This window comes from Belonocnema kinseyi, chromosome 8, assembly GCF_010883055.1.
Source record: "Belonocnema kinseyi isolate 2016_QV_RU_SX_M_011 chromosome 8, B_treatae_v1, whole genome shotgun sequence".
Lineage (NCBI taxonomy): Eukaryota > Metazoa > Arthropoda > Insecta > Hymenoptera > Cynipidae > Belonocnema > Belonocnema kinseyi.
In genome coordinates this window covers 25055989-25063414 of record NC_046664.1, presented here as the reverse complement: position 1 = coordinate 25063414, position 7426 = coordinate 25055989, and the positions used below count along the sequence as shown (strand labels likewise).

General features: G+C 34.0%; 1 protein-coding gene across 2 annotated transcripts in view; it reads left to right on the top strand.

Moving 5' to 3' along the window:
* Positions 1–656: 656 nt before the first annotated feature.
* LOC117178781 (transcription factor Ken 2) overlaps positions 657–7426 on the top strand; it is a 111206-nt gene continuing 104436 nt past the window's right edge. Inside the window, exon 1 of one of the 2 annotated variants that reach the window (XM_033370253.1) lies at positions 657–2836. The gene's annotated coding sequence lies outside the window, so the exon portion shown is untranslated. Of the gene's footprint in view, positions 2842–7426 lie in introns of both variants that reach the window. The other variant, XM_033370252.1, reaches the window with a different exon arrangement.

Below are 7426 nucleotides of genomic sequence, written 5' to 3'. Positions count from 1 at the left end.
GCTAAAGCCTACGCGTCAAGTGGTTCGCTTGTACTTATAAAATATAAACCAATAGGGCCCCTATAGGACGTGACGTGTACTCTCTATGTAGTGGCCAAACCCTTTCACTCTTGAATCTACCCATTCCACTCACTCTCTTTCTCTATCTCTCTCTCTCTCTCTCTTCGGGCACCTGGCCACTTCTCCCTACTTCTGATCCCTCCTCTTCTTCACCAAGATACTACAGAATACAATTCCTATCAACAATATATAGTTACTAGTGATATAATGGTAATAATAATAATGATAATAATAAAATTGGTGTGCAGATATAGATTCGATCAACAATCACTTTAACTTTAACTCTAAATAGCAGCAGCCAATATCACCTATGCCAATAGTTCTGTCCTACTACTTGCACTCCTATAACTACTCGCACTTACCACTACCAAGGCACTCTCTCGTTGGTATTACGACTTACTACCGCCACCACCACTTACCACCTCCGCTTCTACCTCTCTCCATGCTCGGCTACCTACTACGGGAGAGAAAGAGAGGGAAGGAAAAAGAGGGAAGGAAGAGCGAGAGCGAGAGGGATTGAGAGAAAGAGGGAGATAAACGGAGAGAAAGAGAGGGTCCATGCTTTGCGCAAAAGTTACGCCGGAGCGAGGAACAGTGAGACACACCGCGGAGACCGGAAGAGACCCTCTCTCCCAGAAGACGTCTTCCAAGAGAGCCCGCCAAACTCTCTTTCCTAGTGAAAATATCTCTCACGAGACATCTCCAGCGCGTGTGACTTTTAATTCATAAATTCAAGAATCACCAATTTCTCAAAATTTCTTAAGAAATTCTTTTAAAAAAGTGTAGTGTTATGCGTGGAACAACCCCTCTCTGATCTCGTGACAGTGTCAGTTACCAAAAAAAGCGTTGTTAAAAAGTAATCACAAACACGAGTGATAGCAACTGCCAACTTTCCAAAAAGTGCCAGCTGCGAAAGAAAATTGTCGCAAGGGAAAGCAAGGGTTTCAAAATTCTGTCACAAGAGACCCAGTTTTTTAAATTGTCAATCAATCAAAGTGAAGATAAAGTTATTCAAGTTTCTTTGCTTGAAATAGGCATTTTTGTCGAGAAATTTTAGTCAAGAGGCACCGAAGCGATATTACTAGTGGCGGGATAGTGTTGTGTAAGAGCTGAAAGTAAAAGTTGAAACCGCCGAGTTGGGCTTGAGCGCGAGCGCATTAAAATCCCGTGGAGCCAAATAATTCCAGGTTTCGCTTTCGCGAGTGTATCTTAGTTGCCTTCTAAAATTGTTAAACCGGAAGCTGAAAGAGAGGAAGTGTAAAAGAGAAGAGAAGGAGGAATATAATAAAACATAAGAGAAGAGGAGGAAGGAAGGATGGAAGGTCTCGGTTGCGTAACGCGAACGTAACTCAACCTAAGAGGTTTTAAGTGACTGTCAAACCATCCTTGAGGAAAGGTGTCGTTAACGAGCTGACTGTCACGGATGAGAAAAGTGATTATGGGAAATAAAGGATTCGAGAGTAAAGAAGGACCCCCCAGGGCTACCTCCTTCCAGCTCTGAAAAAAGGAGAGAAAATAAGAGACACCCTTATAGGGTATCCATCCGCTAACTCCGATTAATAATCGAGGTGAGAAAGAAAAGGAAGGGGAGGGAAGGAGGAGAGAGCAAGAAACAGGAGACTTTGGGGTCTCTAATATCTTCTACCTCTGGAAAAAGGAAAGAGAAAGAAGAGACACCCTTATAGAGTCTCCATCCTCTAACCCTAGGTGAGAAAGAAAAGGAAAAGAAGAAGCAGAGAAAAAAAAGCAGACTTGTTAGAAGGAAAGAGAAAGAAACACCTTAATAGGGTCTCGATCTAATTCCGATTACAAAATCTCTGAGAGAAAGAAAAAAAAGGAGGTGGAAGAAGAAGAGGTGGTAAACGTGTGGAGAACGTGGAAGAGGCGGAGACGGAGGAAAGGGCCGGAAGTAGATGTTTCAAGGTCTCTTGTAGCTTCCTCTCTTCACCTTGAGATACACTATTGAAGGATCTTGAGTTTGATAGTTTACTGTGGTCTGCTGGAATTAAAAGTCTTAAAAAGGTTAGCGGAATAAAAAAGGCGCGCGCGAAAGGATAAGAGAAAGGAATAGCCACCTTCGAGTCCTTGAGAGTTCCCAAGTAAAAGTGCCGTCGCCAGCCGGCTGACCCTGGAGTCCGGCCCCGGAGTTGGAAAAAAGTTTCTGCGTTGTAGTCGCGATTGTGGCTTGGCAAAAGCCCTTTCTTTGGATTGTCATCCCGGATTCTGTCATTCTGATTCTGTCATTCCGGATTTTCTCATTCCGACTCAAGGACCATTTCTCGATCGGGATGGAGGAAGGGACAGCTGTGAGGTGGAGCTGACAGAGTTTCTTCATATTTTCTGTTCTTTGAGTTCTTTCCTTTCTCTTTTCTCGCGATACGAATTAAGTTCGAGGGAGTTTAGCATTCTGAAGGTGTGACTATGTGGAGAACGTGTTTGTGAAGTGACAGTGCCTCCTGACCTACCTTTTTATTTTTACCTTCTTCTTGCTTCGGGGATTCCTTAATACAAGTCCGCTCTTGCGGAGGTGAAGCGTGTGCAAACTCGGGTTTTTAAATTTTTAATTTCAATGTTCGTCAAGTGTCGTCATCACCGTTGTCATCGTCGTCGTCGCCGTCATCACGGATCTCGGGTTGTTTTTGGTTTGCGACGTCCTCGGGTCGGAACGTCGATATGCGTCGATTTTCCTCCAGAGAGTCCTAAGGATATTTTTACAACTCTCGGAAAGATCTTCTAGGATCAGTATACGGATTATTAAACGAAAAGTATCAAAACGGTGAGGTGTGTTTCACTTTATTAATATTATTAGAAATTTTTCAGAACTAATATTGCCGATAGACAATATTGAATTTTGTTTTTGACCGCGGGCTTTTTTAGATTTTTATGAGAGTAGCCTGTTTAAAACGATTCGATTGAAAATTCAAAGGCTTAGTCTTTGTTTTTGTTCCCCATCCCCGGTTTCTTTTAGATTGTGTTTTGAGAGTTTCTCCTAAATATTTGAAGTCTAAAACCAAAAAATCGGTAGAACCCTTTTTTAAAAAAGCTTGAATTAAAAAAAAAATGATTTTTGTATAAAAACAATAAAAATTAAAGCTTCATTTGATAAACCTAATTTATTTTTCAGTTTTTTCAAAAAAACAAGCGATGATTAAAAACATAACTTTGAACTTACTGTCAATATTATATTCTTCCAAGTTGAAATTTCTTTTATCTAGAAACGTTTTAATTTAAAACTGTTCAATTGTGACCCCTTTCAAATTAGGAATTCTGAATTTTTAATGGTACACAAGTTGAGCAGTCCGATCTTGTGTTTAAAGTTGACAATTTGAAATCATATTATTTTAAATGTTACACTGTATCTAGAAAGTTTGATTTTTAAAATAATCTTTTTTCGTGACATTGAAACTATGTGAAACGGTCTTCCCGCCATAATTCAAAATTTGTCTATTTTTCGTTTCTTCGATTATGGTACTAATTTTAAGAAATGATTATAAAAATAATAAATTATTCTTGAAAAATCGTCTTTTTTGGTATAATATGGATTTTTTATTAAAAATGAACATTGTTAAATTGAAAGCTAATCTGTTTTGATTGAAAATTCAAATATTTTGTGAAAAATCGCCCTTTTGAGTCATTGCAACATGGATTTGTTTGAAAATTAAACTATTTTGTTTTAAAAAATCATCGTTTTTGTAGAAAATTCAACTATCTGGCTGAAAATTTAACTATTCGGTGGGAAATTAACTTTTTCTTTGCCAATTCATATTTTCGAGTAGAAAATTCCACTATTTTGCAAAAATTATTCTTGTTGGCTTGCAAAATCAATAGGTTGACATTTTTTCCTTTTAAAATTAAAAATCTTGCTTGGTTGAAAATTCGTCTCTTTGGTTTGGAAATTTATTTCTATTTCCCGAAATTACATTATTTTTGGTTTAAAACTCAACTGCTTGCATAAAGCTAAACTAATTTGTTAACAATTAATTTTTAGTGTTAAAGATTTCTAATTTTACTTGAAAAATTTATCTGTTTTGTTGACAAATCGTATTTCTGATAGAAAATTCAACTGGTTGGTAAAAAATGTGACCTTTAGTTGAAATTTATTTGTTGTGTGGGAAATTCATCGTTTTAGCAAAAAATAAAAGATTAAGCGGTTTTCTTTTCCTTCTTGATTGAAAAATATTTTTCTGGGTTAAAAATTCAACTGTATTGTGTGAAACTCACCTTTTTGCAATCGAAATTCATTTCTTTTGGTAGAAAATTAATTTGCTGTTGTTGAAAATACAACTGTTTTGTAGGAAATTTATCGTTTTGGCTAAAAAATTCAACAAATGGTTTGGTCCTTTCCTTTCTCGACTGAAAAATATTTCTTGGTGAAAAATGTCATTCTTTTGTTAAAAATTTTTTATTCCGCTTTAAAAATTCATGTATTTTTTTCGTATAAATTGATAATTTATATTTTTGAGTTCAAAATTCCACTACTTGGTTAAAAGCTAAACTACTTGGCTAAAAATTAGTTTTTCTTGTTGAAGAATTATAGTTTTGAGTTTAAAATTGGACTTCTTTTTTTAACATAAAAATTAAACCGTTTTGTTGCAAATTCGTCTTTTTAGGTTGGAAATTCTATTATTTTGGTAGAAAATTCAACAATCGGGTTGCAAAAATTTTCGCTCTTGAATTGGAAATCTTTATTGATTGAATACAACTGGTTTTTATTTCCAATTAAAATTTATTTCTCGAATGAAATCTAGAATTAAATGAAATAAAATAAAATCAGGCTTTAGTGTGTGTTTTGGGGTTAACGGTGACCACAAATTCAGTATCTCGGAACTGTTTTGCTTCTCTTTCTCTCTCTCTGTTTTGTCACGCCTGAATGAACCCGCGACATGAATTCTCGGAAAAGGTAAATCCACATTCGACTTGGTTTGGGGGGCTGGAGAGTGGAAAGCATTTTCAAAAGGAATCACGCCTGAATGAACCCGCGACATCCATTCTCGGAAAAAGTAAATCCACATTCGACTTGGTTTGGGGGTTGGGGAGTGGAAAGCATTTTCAAAAAAGCGTGACCTTTTAGAAAGGGCACCGAATTCGGCACCTTTCCTCTACTTGGCTTTCTCCTTTTTTGATGTGATGCCTACGATCACTTACTTGGGGGTGTGATCGAAATTTGTCATCTAAAAATTTGTACCAGAATACTGTGACAATACGAGATAGGTTCGAGAATCGAGCGAGAAAGGCATGAGAGGATCGAAAGTATGTGAATGCGTTCGGAATTTCAACTTGTTCACCTTTCAAAGTTGCGTATATGTGCAGGACGCACCTACACAATCAAATGCACTCACACGTATTTTGATTGGCTATCGTCGTCCCGGAGATAATGTCCCAATGAATACGAAATTACGAACGTGTGCGCCGCGCGCCTTTCGACGGCTGACCTTGACAAGAAGAGATCACTTTTTCCCGATGATCTAACATCTCGCAAATGATGGACAACTCTTTATTTTTCAACCGGTTTTTTTTCTTTCTTTTTTATTCGTATCCCCTCACCCACAAGCGTAGTTACACAAAGGCTTGCAAAGTATCTTTGTAGGAATTACAAATGTAATGTTACTTAATTACCGATAATCTATGAAGATAATAACTTTTTAATAGTTTTTTTTCTTGTGTTTTTGATGAATGATTGGAAATCTTATGAAACCAAAGGAAAAATTGTGTGTAAACTTGATTTTCAATTCCTGGTGTTAGGGTCACGTGTTTATTATTACAGTCGAATGTGGTTTTAATGATAATCGAATTAGTTTTTCTAAGAACCGATACCGCGAGGAGTTGCGAGGGAAGATGTGTGATGTTCACTCAGGCGTGACTTGACGGGCTTATTTTGTCTTTAATTGTTTAGTTACATTAGGAAAGGGCATATTTTTGTTAAATCAGAAATAAATTCAGAGGTTGGATCAGGTCGACAATTCAACTGTTTTGTTGAACATTCTTCTTTTTGGATAAAAAATTCGTCCTTCTGGATTTAAAATTCATATCTTTTCAGAAAAAAACCATCTTCTTTGTTCGAACATGAATTTGTTTATTTGAAAAGTCTATCAGTACAGTTTAAGTATAGAATTCACCTCTTCTTGTTGAAAATTTAATTATTTTATTGAAAATTAAATTATGTTGTTAAATAGTTATATTTTTTGCTTAAAAATTTTGCAATCTGTTAAATTTGTTTATTTTTTGACTGAGAAAATCTTGTTAGTTGCAAATTTGTCTTTTTTCTATGAACATTAATCACTCTTGGCTAGAAATACACCTGATTGGTTGAAAATTACTCTGTTTGGGTTCTATATTCAACTACTTTGTTGAAATTAAATTTTTTGGTTAAAGATTCGCTTCGTTCGTTTTTTGTTAGAAATGGTTTTTGGGTTTAAAATTAATTTTTCAGCTTCAAAATTAAAAAATTCCATTTTTTGTTAAAAATTAATCTTTTTCAGTTATAAATTCACCTATTCCATACAAAATTCGAGTGTTTGGCATCAAATTCGTATTTTGAGTTGAAAATTTACTTTTTTAACTGCATATTTAATAAATTGAATTTTCTTGATGAAACTTATTCTACTTTAGTTGAAAATAGAACTATTATTTGATTGAAAATTTAACTATTTGGTCGAATATTCAACTTTTCGGTTAAAAATTTAACTTTTTAGGTAGATAATTATACTATGAGATTCAAAATTTGTCTTTTTGGATTAAAAATTAATTTTTTAGCTAAAAACTTTTAAAATTCTATTTTATGTTAAAAATTTATAATTCATAGTTGAAAATTTGTATTTTGAGGTTAAAAATTTACTTTTTTAACTGCAAAATTAAAGAATTTAATTTTTTCTTAAATAAATTTGTTTAGATGAAAATTCAACTATAGACTTATTTTGTTAAAATTTAAGTATTTGGTAGAAAATTTAACTATTTGGTGGAAAATTGACCTATTTGGTGAAAAATTGAACTTTTCTGATATAAAATTGTAATATGAGATTAAAAATTTGTCTTTTTGGATTAAAAAAGTCATTTTTTAGCTGAAAAATTTTCTAATTCTATTTTTCGTTAAAACATTATATTTTATAGTTGAAAATTCTACTATTGGGTAGAGAACTATACTATTTGTTTAAAAATTTATCTTTTTGGATTAAAAAAGTAATTTTTTAGCTGAAAATTTTTAAAATTTTTTTGTCGTTAAAACATTATATTCTATGGTTAAAAATTCAACTATTGGGTAGAGAACTATACTATTTGTTTAAAAATTTGTCTTTGTGGTGAAAATTCACTTTTTTAATTGCAAAATTAAACAATTTTATTTTTTGTGGAAAATCAAACTTCTTTACTT